This window comes from Nannobrachium achirus, assembly GCF_963921795.1.
Source record: "Nannobrachium achirus genome assembly, chromosome: 3".
In the NCBI taxonomy this organism is placed as follows: Eukaryota; Metazoa; Chordata; class Actinopteri; order Myctophiformes; family Myctophidae; genus Nannobrachium; species Nannobrachium achirus.
In genome coordinates this window covers 60,069,124-60,085,618 of record NC_137812.1, presented here as the reverse complement: position 1 = coordinate 60,085,618, position 16,495 = coordinate 60,069,124, and the positions used below count along the sequence as shown (strand labels likewise).

The window sequence follows — 16,495 nt, the reverse complement described above, 5'->3', positions numbered from 1 at the left end:
GCCAATCTATTTGTGGGATTAAATCTACATTATGGAGACTTTTGGCACACAGAGAAGGAGTTTTGGAGCAGGGAGATGACACAGGTATGTAAAGCTATTTCAAGTGATTGCTTTTGCTTCCAGTATTTTTTACAACTTCACTATTTACAATTCATACTCCAGTGTTTTCAGCCCTTTTCATGTCAAGGACCCCAAAATCCAAAATGTAGACTATTTGGCTGCAGACCCCTTTTAATATGTGACAGGAACCCTCATTCCTGTTAAAATGTTTCCATTATACAAGGTCCATTATATATTCAGCAGTTAAATTGCTTTATTGTGACAGTAATCATTGCTATAGAGTGTTTGTTTAGTAACATGTTAGGTTGAGAACCACTGCACTAGTGGTCTATGAGGTGGTTCCAGGTGGTCCCCAGCTAAATAATGTTGATAACCAAATGGACCCCTATAGATATTTTAATTATTGTAAAATCAAACCAAATGGACAAGCTAAATTATTGTTACACATGATCTGCACTAAAGTATTGTGTATGAGACTGAGAGGCTAAATCTCACTAAATGGTGAACCATATGGCTCAAATACATAAATAATTGATATCAAAAAGGTTTGAAAAACACTGATTTAGTGCCATAGTTCTCAAAGTGGGAGTGGGAGCTAGTGAGTTACAGGAGTTCACACTGCAGTGTGTGTGTGTGTGTGTGTGTGTGTGTGTGTGTGTGTGTGTGTGTGTGTGTGTGTGTGTGTGTGTGTGTGTGTGTGTGTGTGTGTGTCATGAAATGTGATCTTACCATAATCCCAGTAATCCTTAATAATATTCCATCATATTCAAGGGTTGTTGAGAAAGATACATTCAAATTAGACCACTGCAGAGGGCAGGTGTGTTTGTCCAGCCACCAGCTGACACTAGTTTGAATCTGCATCAAGGCAATTAGGCTATGCTTCTGCCCAGTCAAAATCATTTCAACAGAAAATGTACTTTAGTATTAGGCTACTTGAGTGAGTTCACCAACAAGTAAGACAGTAATGCTAAATTCATAACTATATATTATTTTCTCCCACACAGGGTTGGTGACCTGGCAGAAAACCTACATTCAAAATGGGATGCCATCATGGAGAATATTGATGGAGTGGACACAAGAACTTCCTCATCCAAAATCCCACCTGCCTTATCAGAAGTAAGTGTGGTATTGCATTAATTTGGGGACATATGCCCTTACATTGGTTGTAATTTTAACAATAACAATAGGATTTCCTGGCATACCTGTGATCCTAGATTACTGAGGTACTACACTGTCTCTCTGCATTCTATGTATGTGTTAACCTTGCTCACTGTAAGTCGCTCTGAATTAAAAGCTTCTGCTAAATGCCTAAATTGTAAATTTGATTTTACACAGTTGAAGTTAACAGATTGCGCACTGACTAATATTGAAAAATGTAATATTGGTGCAAGTGATTTGTTTGAAAAGGTTAGTTTTCTATTCAAACATTAGTGATTTCTATAATGTTTTCTAAATTAAATAACAGGGGTCTCCCTTCACTGCAACTTGCAACTCTAGATTATTTTTAAACATGTTGAATCTAGAGCTGCAACAACCTTTGGCAGCCCATACATCTAAACAGAAAACAGAAAACAAAAGGTGAGTTTAAAATAATTTGGTACTGTCAGATGGGACTGTTTGTTTGGATGTACGGGCAGTCAATAGTTAGTGGTGCAACTCTGGATTGCAGATTTGTACATTTGGTCTGCTAATTTCTTCGAGTCATCACTATCCTTTTGAGATGCCTTTATTATATATTTAGAGTTCATTTAGTTGTATTTGTTGTTTAATTCACTAGAGGCTTGCAATAGAGCTTATGAAAACCTAAAGGCCAGCAAGAATATGGAGCTGGATGGGCCCATAGAGGACGTGAAGAGGAGAAAGACGATTACCAGCAGGAGAGATCGGGTGAGTTATTGCCCTGTTGTATTACGGTTGCATTTGTTTGATCATGTGAATTATCAATTACCTTATGTAAGGGATATAACAGTGAGGTGGTCATTGCTGAGAAATGACCACAGTGTGGTTTCACTACTCACAAAAACACAAAGGCAGGTTTATGATCTTAAGCTTATTCTACAGGTCTGGGCAATAGCATTGTTGTCCAGTCCAGATAGGTGGCACACTTGAGCGAATCAAAGATTCTGTCTGGTGGGTATATTCTATTTCCTGGCCAAAGGTGGATTTTACCCAAAAGGTGGGGTTCTGAGAGGCTTCCTACCATAGGCTTTCATGAGAGCAGTGATAGCTGAGTGGTTAGTATCCACACCTAGGACTCCGGAGGCCCCAGAGGTCGCAGGTACGATCCCCCGCTCCAGCTATCACTGCTCCCCTCTCCCCCGCGCTCCTTGTGGGCAGCACCGGGTTCGGCTGGGTTAAGCTGGAGAAAAAAAGCAGCTGGGTTGGGCTGCGATATCTGAATTTCCCTCGCGGGATGAGTAGGTATTCATTATTATCATGATGGTATCATGAAATTGCCTTCGAGTCAGTAAATATCAAACTGTTTACTCAAGTGTTGTGATGATTCCCAAGTGGGGGTCCACTGATGAGTAACTAAATGCAACATTGTTTTCTCACCCAACAGTAAACATACCAATATACAGCATAAGTGTATACAGACTCTTTTTTTACGGCTTTCATTGTAAGCTTGTAGATTTTAACTATTTATCAGTGGAACAGTCAACTAAATGCAATGAATCAACTCCTGCAAGTCCAAGTGCTTGTCAGGGTGGGCATCCCCCAGTTCAAGTATGATTATTATAATTTTTTTCTAGACTTAATATAGCCCCCATACAGTCATTTTGGATGGAAGCTGGCAGCAAGGGCTGCTGGTAGCAGTGAGTTGGATGATGCCTGCGACAAGCTGTTGAGCTGAAGTGGATGCATCTGTAAACCAATTGAAGAAGTAACTAATAACATTAGTTTTTCTTCCCATCTGTAACATGTAGAGTATTGTCATACAGTTCATATTGGATGAAAGTGATCTCTAGTTTTCCAGAGCTTTAAGGCCTATTGCATTGTTACATTGTGTTGCCAAGAACAGGGTCAGATTCATTTTGTGACCTTGAATAAGTGTTTCAGCTGGACCAGAATACTCCCTATTCTTTAAGATCCTAGTTGGTTTGGAGTTTGAAAAGGGTAGACATTAACGTGTTCCTGGCCCTTCTCTAGTCGCCAGCATTGATTATTGCCCTTATCTGTTTCATTCAACTTCCTCCTTAGTGGGCAGCAAGTGTAATGCAGGTAATCGCTTTTTTATTGCCAGGTTTGACAAGAGAAACAAGGGACTGGGTATAAGTCAAACAAGCACAAAAGAACTAGGCTAAGTTTGACCACTCTACAGTACACCGGCTATTTGAAAATGGCAGATCTATAAGGTTTGTTAACCATCTATGTGTGCAGTTAACCTGGTCATGTCTCCTCCTATCTATGCTGGCCTACAGCAGAGCTCAGAGTGGTCTCAAAATATGGTTAGCTGTTTGATATTAACTTGATATAACAAATGAGGCAAATAAGCACATTTTATTTTTTATTTATTTTTACTTTTTACAATGCAGGGCAACGGTTTAGGGAGTATGTTTGTACAATATTTATTCAGTGGAGTTATAAGCAAAACCCCAAATCAGCCTGTTATAGTGAAGACGGACAGCCAGGAGTGAAAACATTGTCTCCCAATGCCTTCGGCCTGGTGGAGACAACAAGCCTAAAATTGCTTATTATAAGCAGACAAGGCAAAACTGGGGGCCCCATATCAAAGGTTTTCCTTTTGACCAGAATGGGTGAATAGAACATGTTGAGTCTAACCTCCTCTTCCCATCTGTTACACAGCTCTTCAAGAAACAGGTCGGTGTTGGACAGAAGATACTGTCCAAAGAGGACCAGCTATACCTCAGCGGTGCAGCTGCAGACGCCAATTTCGTCAGTGACGAGGACAAAACTGTTTTCAAAATCAAATCACCAAAGTGGCGCTCATCACGGCTGTCCAAAATAATGGCGGACTGTCGGAAGGTCCTGGATGACAATAGGAAGAAGGGTGTGCAGCCCAGGTCCACCCATGTTCGCACCTATTGTGGACAATTTATGCCCTCCTGCAGAGGGCAAGCAGATCTACCTGCAGCAGAGTGAGGAGGACACCACTGGGACTTAGTAAGGCTTGTTATAGGCTCTGAGTACAACTGTACTCCTGGGTTTTTAGAAGGGGCATCAATTTTTCCTGTTCAGATTCCCATAGCTTTGTTTCATTGGCTCAGCAGCAGATGTGAACCAGAATAACCAGAACAAGCTATGGAAGAACGGGAAACATTTATGCCATCTTCTAGAAACCTGGGATTATAGTTTGCACAACGCCAATTAACGGTGGTGTTCTGTTCATGCTTTTGGTTCTGATTTGTTTATTCTGTCCAACAGTGACCTGTTTCAAATATTGTTCTTACCTACCTGGAGTGTGTTAAGTAATAATTGGATGTGTTCTATTAATTTTATATTCAACAATCCCTGTGTGTGTGTGTGTGTGTGTGTGTGTGTGTGTGTGTGTGTGTGTGTGTGTGTGTGTGTGTGTGTAAATATTGTTCTCAAAATACTGTTCTTAGGTTTTAGCCCCCGTTTTAAAATTATTTTAAAATAACATTTGCTCTAAAAAATAAATATTTGCTTAATTGCATTAAGTGATTTTCATGTGTTGAAATGTGTACCTTCATATTTAATTTTTTGACTATCATTTGGTGTAGAGAGAAAGGAGCGGACCTAGTATAGGCTCATGGGGACAATGAACTGTGTCCTGGTATGGTGAATCATCCTGATATGGTCCATGGATGGTATACAGGTTATAGGTCATATCAATCATGAATGTATCCTGACATAAAATACACCTGGTGTTTGGACTTGACATATGGTTACAGGTCATATCAATACAGTATCCTGAGCTAAAATACACCTGGTGTTTGGGCCTGAAATATGGTTACAGGCCGTATCAATACAGTATCCTGAGCTAAAATAGACCTGTTGTTTGGACCTAATATATGGTTACAGGTTGTATCAATACGGTATCCTGAGGTAAAATATACCCGGTGTTTGGACTTCCTATATGGTTACAGGTCGTATCAATACAGAATCCTGAGCTAAAATACACCCAGTGTTTGGACTTAATATATGGCTATAGGTCGTATCAATACAGAATCCTGAGCTAAAATACACCCCGTGTTTGGACTTCATATATGGTCACAGGTCGTATCAGTACAGAATCCTGAGCTAAAATACACCCCGTGTTTGGACTTAATATATGGTTATAGGTCGTATCAGTACAGAATCCTGAGCTAAAATACACCCCGTGTTTGGACTTCATATATGGTTACAGGCCGTATCAATAAAGTATCCTGAGCTAAAATACACCCTGTGTTTGGACTTCATATATGGTTACAGGTTGTATCAATACAGAATCCTGAGCTAAAATACACCAAGTGTTTGGATTTGAAATATGGTCACAGGTCATATCAATACAGTATCCTGAGCCAATGTACACCCGGTATTGGCACTTGAAATATGGTCACAGGTCATATCAATACAGTATCCTGAGCTAAAATACACCCAGTGTTTGGACTTGAAACAAGGTCACAGGTCGTATCAATACAGTATCCTGAGCTAAAATACACCTGGCGTTTGGACTTGAAATATGGTTAGAGGTTGTATCAATACATTGGATATGAGTTATGACTCATCTCCAGAAATGACAACTGTCCATTTCTGATGAGATATTTTAGACACTGCCTGGAGTTATTTTCCGAATATGGCATGTGGTCGTATACAGTATCTGGGAAAAGATTAACTCCATATTCTAGCAAGAATAAAGTGGTCCCATATTGGGAGTTCGATATGCTCCGAACATGAAATGTATTTCACTTGCTGTTCGGAGAGTATCCAATCTGGATATCAGCACATATATAGTTACAGGTCATATCAATACAATATATGGATTTAAGATACTTCTGGTGTTTGGACTTGAAATATGGATAGTGGTCATATATGTATAATATCTTGACATTGGATATGAGTTAAGAATCATTTCCAGAAATGACAGCTGTCCATTTCTGATGAGATATTTTAGACAGGGATTAGAGTTATTTTCCGAATATGGCATGTGGTCGTATACAGTATCCGGGATAAAGATTAACTCCATATTCTAGCAAGAATAAAGTGGTCCCATATTGGGAGTTCGATATGCTCCGAACATGAAATGTATTTCACTTGCTGTTCGGAGAGTATCCAATCCGGATATCTTCATACATGACTTGTATCTGGTAATATTCGGGCCACGATATCTAGGGATTCTTGGTCTTTTTGCGCAGTGTCCATCCAAGAGGTCTGTTTGGCGGCTAATTGGAAGTCGCCTTCTACTTTTGCGGCTTACTATCACCTGGACTTAACGCCTTATTCCTTGGCGCATTCTGTCCTTGGGGTGGCCGCTTCCTCCCCGTCCTCCTGAGCTGAGTCCCTTGGTAGGGTTTCTCTCTCAGGGAGTTTGGTAAGTGTTTTTACACTTTTCTTCCTCCGCCAAGACCAGAGGGTAGTGGCTCTGGTGGAGGGGGGCCCTTTTCCTGAGTTTTTCCCTTCGGTTGTAACTTGGGGCAGACTAGGATAGAGGTGGGTTCTGGTGGGCCTAGTCTGTAAGGGTTCCTTAATTCCTGTTGGTTCGTTTCCACGTCCGGGAGTTTATGTTTCCCATAGGAGTGGAGTGCTGACTGGAGATTCGTAAACAAACACAAGTGTTTCGTATGAAACACCTGTTTGTTAAGAATCGTAAGGAAGCACTCCACTCCGGTGAGACCCTGTTCGTGAGTTCGCGCAGAGCTCTCTCAAAGAGGGGGATCATCCGGTGGATGGGGATTTTATAGGGATCCGCCTCCAGGCGGGTACGTCATTTGACGGACATACCCTTCGGCCAATGGGAATCGTCCTACGGGAGTTTATGTGAGTGATTCTGTTATTCTTGGCTGGCGCTAGCGACACCCATAGGAGTGGAGTGCTTCCTTCCGATTCTTAACAAACAGGTGTTTCATACGAAACACTTGTGTTTTATTGCTTTATTGCTTGTTTTATTGCTTACACCGCCTCGAGTTGCGAGGCGTTGTAAGCATGTAGATCGGCTATTTTCACAATGTCTACCTCTGATATTTGACAATTTGACCAATGTTTAATTTGTCATTTTAGAGGTAATGAAACATCCTTAAATTGTCACTTTAGAAATCTGCAGATAGCCTCTATACACCTAAAACTTTATTTTGGTTTGTTTACTGGTGAAAGAGAAAACAATGTTAACTAGAAGCAGTGCTCTTCCGAGCACAGGTCTCCACCAGGCCGTGCGTACTGGTGGTGTTACTGTATAATAGGCCAATAGGCCAAGGCCAAGGGTGGCATATGTTCCTCACCTTAGATCTTTCTTGGCAATCGGACGCTGCATGCATGATTTGAAGCATTGTGTTCCAAAAATGTGTTTTGCTAAAGTCTACCTAATGGTGGCACTATAACAGGCCAATGTGAAAAAGGTAGCATTTGTTCCTTGACCTAGTGGGAATATGTGTGGCAAATTTCACGGTAATCGCAAGCTGCGTTGATGATTTGAGGCATTTTGTTCAAAAGCGGAGCAATCCTGCAAAATTTGGAAGCTAATATTAGCCAATCAGGATGGAATATGAAATATCAGACTGATCGGACTTGATCACATGACTATAGAGATACTGTGTACCGATTTGCGTGATTTTTGCATAAAATCTCAAGGAGTAATATCCAAAAATTTGTTTTACATATGTCGGCCCAAAGGTGGCGCTATAAAAGGCTGATGTGAAAAATGCAGGGCAAAGGTTTATCCTTAGCCTCTAGGGAATGCGCTTACAAAGTTTGAAACTGATCGGTGGAGTTATAAAACCACAACTCGGCCTGTTATAGCGCCACCATGAGGCTGATTTAAAAAAAATTAAGTGGCATTTCTTCCTCGGCCTAGTGGGAAGGTGTGTGCGCGATTTCATGATAATTGCACTTTGCGTTTGTGATTTGAGGCATTTTGTTCAAAACGGCTCAATCCTACAAACTTTGGAAGCCAATCTTAGCCAATCGGGATGCAATATGCAAAATCGGACAGATCTGTGTCGATCACATGACTGTCGAGATACTGCCTACCGATTTGTAGGATTTTTGGACAAAATCTGTAAGAGTAGTGCACAGAAATGTGTTTTGCGAACATCGGCCACTAGGTGGCGCTAGAAAAGGCCCATTTGAAAAATTTAGGGCAGAGGTTCTAGATTGGCATCCAGGGAATGTGTGTGCTCACTTTGGCAGCAACCGGGCCAACGGCAACTGAGATTAGGTGCTCACAAACTGCGAGGACGCACGGACGGACGCACGCACGCACGCACGGACGGACGGACGGACGGACGGACGCACGCACGGACGGACACACGGACGGAGGGGAAAACATACTCTCCCTCAGCCTTCGGCTGGTGGAGACAATTATCCAGGGACCGCCAAAAATAATTTGGGGACCCCCGGGGGGGTCCCGACCCACAGGTTGAGAACCACTGAGGCAGTCCAGCACATTAACTGGATGAGCCAGTAGGATGAACTATCTGTCTTTTGCCGATGACTTCACCACCACTAGCCATCAAAATATCTTCATGAACCCACTTCAACCCCTCTCTCTTGCTCTTCCCCCATCCTGGAAAGCTTACCTTGACGGTACTGAGGTCCATGGGGTGCTTGATAATATCGTGGTAGTCGTGGAGACCCAGGGCATGCACATCGACTGGTTTGTAGAAGGGCCAGGCGTATGCCACATGTTTCTTGGACAGCATCTCTCTGACCAGGCCAGCGCAGTACCGCAGCTGCTCCTGGCACTTGTGAGTCGCCGTCCCTCCCAATAACAAACCGACACCGACACTCAACTGGTGCTGCGAGTCGGGCTGCAAGGTGTCCTTTTTGGGCTGCTTCGATGGGCGAACGCTCTCTCTGCGGGGGGCGCGTCTCGGCAGAGGAGATGGGTGACGATTCGCTGAGCTGGTCATTGGCGGTGGGTGTGGTGGTGTCTGCTTTCCTCTTCTGGCTCTTCCGCTGCTGCTTGAAAGACAGGGGTCAAAGGATAAACAACAAAACGTGAATAAGAAAGTGACAGTTGATGTGTTACATATTAAGCTTACTACTTGAGTGGTCTACATGCTTCTAAGCCTTTTTGTGAGTTTGGGTGCCTAGATAAACACTTTTTGTGAACGCTAGGACTCTCTACTGTTATGTGTGGCACATTTTAGGCTTAACAAATCAGGTGCCCAGAATTATTCAATGGAAGGAGAAAAACGCCCGCACACTGTTCATATGCTCCAAAAAACTTACTTTTATTATAGGCAACTGGCTGCAACGTTTCGACTTTACGTCTTCATCAGGCAAAAGTTTTTGCCTGATGAAGACGTAAAGTCGAAACGTTGCAGCCAGTTGCCTATAATAAAAGTAAGTTTTTTGGAGCATATGAACAGTGTGCGGGCGTTTTTCTCCTTCCATTATCTGATACCTTGATGTCCAGCACCTGGCCTGAATATAGGCTTGAGATGTGCACACAATCTTGTCTATGCCCAGAATTATTCAACATTTAATTTGCTGGTGCCCATGGCAACCCGCCATTTTACCTACCTTCGAAGTACTAGTGAGAAAAGTAATCCGAGTAAATGTAATCCAAGCATGTCCTGTTTATTTCGCGAAAATCTTTTCTTTCAGTCAGGACCGTTTTTTATCAATTCTAAGCCACAGTGTTTGTGTTACGGCCGGTAGAAGAGGCCGCCGTTTTGAGAAAAAAAGAAAAAAGGAAAAGAATCCGGAGAAAATTGCATTTTTGTGCAGCCCCTAACAGGAAGTCAACGAGACAGACAGCACGTCCTGGTGACGTGATTTCGCGCTGCATGTTGGGAAATGGAGTTTGTTTCATCACCGCGGTAGCCAAGTATAGTAGCTACAGTACAGTATAGTTTACTGTACAACACGTCAACGCGTCGTTGGGCACTTGTAAACATCAAAGAGATTGGCGCGTTGACACCACGTGGGCGTTTAATGTGTTAAGCAGATCAATAATCACAACTGTAGAAAAAGCTTCAGATTGTTTATCTCCTACATGCAACCAACTTTAACAATTACTAGAAACTACTTCTTCTCCACACTCTTCCTCATGACTTTAGACGATCACATTCCTCGCCGCCTCTTATTTCCGTACATTGATAGGGGCCGCAGAGCTTTGTGGTAGAGGGCTGGGATGGAGGCCTGGATGGGCCAGCGCTGGGGGAGGAACAGAGGTCAGGCCCTGGGCTAGAACGTCCAGTGTAGAAAGGGGGAACGGGAGGCACGCGAGGAGGCTGGGGTTGGGCTAGGGGTAGCGTAGGAGGGCCCTGAGGTGTGGGTGTCAGGAGTGGTGCACGGGTCTGGGGAGTGGTTGCCGGGGAGGAGAAGGCTTGAGTGTGTGGGGTAGAGGAGGGGGAGGAGGAGTCCTGGCCCGAATCCTGCTTGATGATCGAACCTGGATGCAGTGGGAGTGAACACAGGAAGATTATATTAACCACGCAAGCCCCATCTACAATAGCAGATGTGCTATTTTCACAGAATGTCCGCCTATAACAGGAGTCTTCAACGTTCTCAGGCCAAGGACCCCTTAGTCAAGGGAGAGATGAGCCAGGGACCCCCACAACCCATAGATACCATATAGGTTCATTTTTTGACGGCACAATCATCAGTGTATTTTGGATTCATGTTGTGTTTTCAGATATTTAACCACTTGAACCGTCAATACTTAAAGGTGATACACCATGCATTTAAAAAGTATTTATGTCATATTGTTTATGTCCCAAAAACCTTTTTCAAAGGTTTGAGGCTAAATTACCACTCCTGAATAGAGAGCCTCTCTCATTAGTTATGGATATTTCGCGCTAATCAGTCTAAAAGTACAAAATTTTGCACAGATGTAGCTCAGGGCATGCTCTAATGATTTAGCTAGGGCGCCCGAGTCGGCGACCTTCGGGGTCGCCACAGTGGCCAAATCAAGTTGGGCTCCCATCGACTTTCAATACAGGAGGAAAATACCCAGAAAAACACTTTTTTTCTGGGTATTTAAGTAGGTGAGTCTAACTAGGGGTTTGTCATGCTGAATCCATTGCAAGCATTTGTTTTGCACGAAAAATATTAGTTGGGCTAGAAAACGATGCATATATGGGTGAGCATTCATGTTAGTCGGAGGTCTTAGGGTTTTTTTTTTCTCGTGCTAAGCAGTCTAAAAGCGCCAAATTTTGCACAAATGTAGCCCAGGGCATTCTCTAATGATTTAGCTAGGGCGCCTGAGTCGGCGACCTTCGGGATCGCAGAAATGGTTTAGTGATGAAGTCATCACTTTTCAGAGTTTTGTGGGTGTTTTCTGGAGCTGTGGCGACCCCGAAGGTCGCCAACTCGGGCACCCTAGCTAAATAATTAGAGAATTATCTATATAGTAAATTATATTGCTTGATCCTTTATAAATGAGGGACAGGACAAATTGTCATAGTGAAATGTCATAGGGAAGCTGTACCTGAATCCCGCCTGCCCCCACGGCGACCCTTGGTAACCACAGCTATTTCAATCTCCTCCTGTGGCATCTCAGAGATCTTACTGAGAAACATCTTCTCCAGAGATTCAGCCATCAACACAATGTCATCACCAGGCTATGCAGAAACACATAGAAATGCGCACGCATTCATGCACACACACCACTTAAAAAATTGTAGAACATCATTAACAATTCATTCAAGTGGATGGAGATTATATGTTGAGATTCTTGGTTTACCTTGTTGTAGATGTAGCAATTTGTGAACATTGTGTTGAAGTCATGGATACACTCTTGGGCATTCCAGTAGTAACTGTTTTCCAAACGTTTCTTTATTGTACCCATGTCCATCGGGCACTTGATGATCTTGTAATAGTCCTAGAGTAAGAGTAAGAAGGGGGGGGGGTTACAGCAGGAATAATCGATATCGTATTCCATGCGGTTTTGTGTGCATGAGTCATAAATACACACACACTAACACAGTGTGTATGACATATTAGTCTGTCACAGTGTTTCTCAAAGTGGATTCAAGGGACTCTGTGTGTTCTTTTAGGGGGGTCTAAATTGACCCATACAGAACTCTGACAGTGTACAAATGGAACCAAATGAACCCATCAGGGTTCATTTGGTTCCATTTGTACACTGCCAGAGTTAAGGGGAGACCTCGTAATTTAAAGGTTCGAGGAACACTGCACTAACACACACACACACAAAATACCCACAGGCAAGTTAAGTTTGATGGCGTCGACTGGAGCCTGGAATGGCCATGCAAAGTGGTGTTTCCATAGGGTCTTCAATACCACTTTCAGCAGGTACTACAACAGCAACATCACGTCTTATATCAATCCACCTACATTACAGCCACAGAGGATCCTACCTGTAGCTGGTTGGTCTGTCGTTTGGGCCTGGAGGGGTTCCAGATTTCGGGGGCTGCAGGGTTGAAGTGAAGAGGGGGTGATGACCCATCCCTTAACGGTGATTCTAATGGCCTTCTCTGTTAATGTGTAGGAGGAGGGGACCAGCCTGCAGGTGTTTGGAGGAGGCGACACACCTGGCTCCAATCAGCCATATAGAGTTTACAGTTTACAGTTTAGGCATTTAGCAGACGCTTTTAATCCAAAGCGACTTACAATAAGCAGATACAACATCGCAATAATAAACAAGATAATAGGTCAGTACATTAACAGCAATATAACAATGTAAATGGATATCTATCTATAGAAAAACACAATATAATCAAGTTCTAAAGAAACCTAACAAACAAAGTTAACTAGCTTCATGTATGGTCATTGATTTTACTGTAGTGCTAAGGGTTTAGGTGGAGTCTGAAAAGGTGAGTCTTCAGTCCACGGCGAAAGGTAGCGAGTGAGTCCGTTGTTCTAAGTGCGACAGGGAGTTTATTCCACAACTTGGGAGCCAAGAGGGCAAACTGTCTCGGACGAGTGGATTTTTGCCCTGGAGTTTTTAGCGAGGGTTCGGTCAGCATCCCTGTGTTGGCTGATCTAAGTGAACGAGTGGGGGTGTAGGGGTTGATCAGCTTTTGGAGGTATGGAGGAGCCATACCCTTGGCTGCTTTGAAGGTCAGCATCAGTGTTTTGTATTCCATGCGGGCCGCAACCGGGAGCCAGTGGAGGCTGCGGAGAAGGGGAGAGACATGTGAGAACTTAGGCTGGTTGAAGACCAGTCGTGCCGCGGCATTTTGGATCAGTTGGAGAGGTTTAAGTGCACATGCCGGGAGACCAGTGAGGAGAGAGTTACAATAGTCGAGTTTTGATATGACAGATGTCTGAATGAGGAGCTGCGCTGCCTCCTGGGTGAGGAACGGTCTGAACCAAACTCAAGTATTTAAGCAGGCTGGTCAGAGCATTTCTCCCTCTCTCTCCTACCCAGGGAACAATGGTTTTGTTTGGTTCTTTTTGAGTTTGGTTCTTTCTTCGTTCTGCCTTTGCACATACATTACATTATCACACATCCACACATGCACTCCATTACTGATCTTACTGACTATTCCTAACATATTCCACATTTACATTTATGTTATGTTTGATTTAGTTATAAATAAATACATTTTGCATTGTTATCCTGTGTGTCGTCTCCCATATTTGTCATGATTTGAGTCAGGTCATGACAGACAGGGGGAGGGGCCTGGCTGCTGCCTGCCTCCAGGCCGTCTCCCATGGCGACGGTGGGTTGCGGTGACTGCGCAGACAGGTTAGACCAATTGAACCTGGCAAGGGCAGGCGGGACCAGCGATACGGTTATCATTCAGCTCCAGTGCTGCTGTTACAGGGTTTACAGCTTCATGTTATCATGACCAGCTGTTGTTATAGGGCAGTGGTTCTCAACCTTTTCAGGCCGCGACCCCCAAAATAATCATATTTTAACTGGGGAGTGGGGACCCCCCCTCCCTGACGAGCACTAAGAGTTGAGGAATTACATTTTGTATAACATGGTTCTATTGTGAAAATAGCAGATCTACATGCTCACAGCGCCTCGTGTTGCGAGGCGTTGTGACTTATGAGCATGTAGATCGGCTATTTTTTACAATTTCTGCCTCTAATATTTGACAATTTGGCCAATGTTTAATTTGTCATAATAGAGGTATTAAAAAGTACTTAAATTGTCACTTTAGAAATGTGCAGATACCCTCTATAAACTTTTAAGTTGGTTAGTTTACTGTGTAGAGTGAGAAAACAATGTTGCACATTGAGTTAATCATCTGGGGACCCCCCTGGGGGGCTTCATGTACATCGGCTTATTTATTTTATGAACAACTACCCCGCCAAATCCTGATTAATTCAAGAGTGCGCTCCAAGTTACAAATGGATAAATTAAATGAACACTGAGGATTTTACTGTTTAAATCATCTGGCACCGGATCTGTGTTTTATATTTTCTTTGAGAAACAAGATGTGAATGCCAACGGCCCACTATTCCACACTGGAGTGTTCTTAAGTAGAATCCACAATACATCAGGCTGTTATGTTGAATGGGAGTTTGAGCCATGCGAGTAGGAAGTTGGACGTTTATTCTATGAGCTCACAGGAGAAGTAAATACATCAGACAGACTGGACAGTGGTCATGTAGTTCTATGACCAACTACAAGCCCAAGCCCATTGATTTGTCTGTATAATTTATTTTGGACACTTTTTTCCGTGGATTGCGGGTTTAGAAAATGCAACGGAAAGATACGCAGCCATTTAGGCGAACATTATACTGTAACTTACAATATAGTGAATGTACTGTACACACAAGTAGCGCACAACACTTACACAATAGGTTTCAATTAGCCATGGCCCGTTATTTGTTTGACTAGAATCTAAATTGTCCAGTAAATATATGAAAACATGCAAACACAACAACTATCAAAATCATAAGTTTACATGTTTTTTATGAGCGTTTGGCGATGTGTGTGTGTGTGGCTTACTTTAGACTACTACTTTTCTTTAAATAGGCTACTGCTAGCCGGGGAGCCACTGGGCCAAAATGAGAGAGGACCTGTGATGTCATGACATACTCCAAATTTTTGTTTGTCCTATCAATTTGGTCAATAAGGTACACAGAATGAGAGGCCTGCTCTGCCGGAAATCCTGCGAAAAAAAGTTTCCCATTGACTTCACTATACTGGAAAAAAACACACCAAAAAAAGTAGCATGTGAGGGGTCAAACTAAGGGTTCTTCATGATTCTGAATCCATTGCAAGCATTTGTTTTGCATGAAAAACATTCCTTGGGCTAGATTTCAGCCTCTCAAACCTGTGAAAAGTGATGAGTCATCACTTTTCACCGTTATTTTGGTCCGTTTTCTAGCCCAAGGAATGTTTTTCATGCAAAACAAATGCTTGCAGTGGATTCAGAATCATCAAGAATCCCTAGTTTGACCCCTCACATGCTACTTAAAGCATTTTTTTTGGTGTGTTTCTTTCCTTCCCACTGAGCAATAGTCGTGTTTTACACCACTAGTTTTTTTTTAGCCTTAATTTCACCCGGCTAGATTCCGGTTATATTCACACCGAAAATATACTTTGCAATTTATTCCATGATTCGATAACAATTTATTAAAAAAAACAACACTAAGGTGCTTAACTGATCTCCTAATATTGGACTAACATAATTATAATATCCGTTGATCATTATTAAGTATAGTTTAGATCTAGCCGTGATTTAGCCAACTAATTATAGTCGCCGTATCAACGTTTATATTTACACCGAATTTAGACAATTAGATTTAATCCATATTCCAATAAACATTTCTTTAAAAAAACAACTCCACGTTGCAGAACTGATCTCGAAATATTGGTGTAAAATGATTTTAATAGCCATTCATCACTATAAGGTATACGTCTGGACGGTCTGGGTGTAGTCGTTTTAAATACAGCTTTTCAACGACTATCTTTAGACCATGTAAAAGTTATCCTTGGTAGGCTACTAAGGCGCGGTAAGCCGGTAGAGTGTTACCGTGATTGTGTGTAGTCACTCACTGTAAAGTGGAAACGTCCAGAGTCAGACAGCATGCTACTGCAGCTACTCTGAATTACATTTCTGACAGCAACACACACAGTCAAACACAGCCGCGGCGCCGCCCCCGCCACATACGTATTGATTAAACAAAATAATTGTAATCTAATCGCTATAGCCTTATTAGGCGCCCAATACATGTAGTCTCCTCAACAATGCGCACTACCCTAAAATGAACACAGGTGGGCAATGTCACCTTTTAATACGGCCAGAAAGTCTTTACTATCATATCAGCATTGATGGCCGAGTGGATAGCGTCGCCGACTTGAGTGTGGGAGATCCCTGGATCGAATCTCACCGTCGCCCTACTTTTCACTACTTTCGACGGCCGCTAACGGCGAAATGTA

The 16,495-nt window shown here is 42.7% G+C and overlaps 1 pseudogene across 1 annotated transcript in view; it reads right to left on the bottom strand.

The window, feature by feature from the left end:
- LOC308281553 (bromodomain-containing protein 4-like) overlaps positions 1-13,897 on the bottom strand; it is a 32,299-nt pseudogene extending 18,402 nt beyond the window's left edge. Inside the window, exons 1-7 of the transcript in view lie at positions 13,766-13,897; positions 12,510-12,626; positions 12,355-12,447; positions 11,873-12,010; positions 11,618-11,750; positions 10,280-10,579; positions 8,757-9,138 (exon numbers count right to left, since the gene is read on the bottom strand). The product of the transcript in view is annotated as a bromodomain-containing protein 4-like (transcript). The remainder of the gene's footprint in view (positions 1-8,756; positions 9,139-10,279; positions 10,580-11,617; positions 11,751-11,872; positions 12,011-12,354; positions 12,448-12,509; positions 12,627-13,765) is intronic.
- Positions 13,898-16,495: the final 2,598 nt, after the last annotated feature.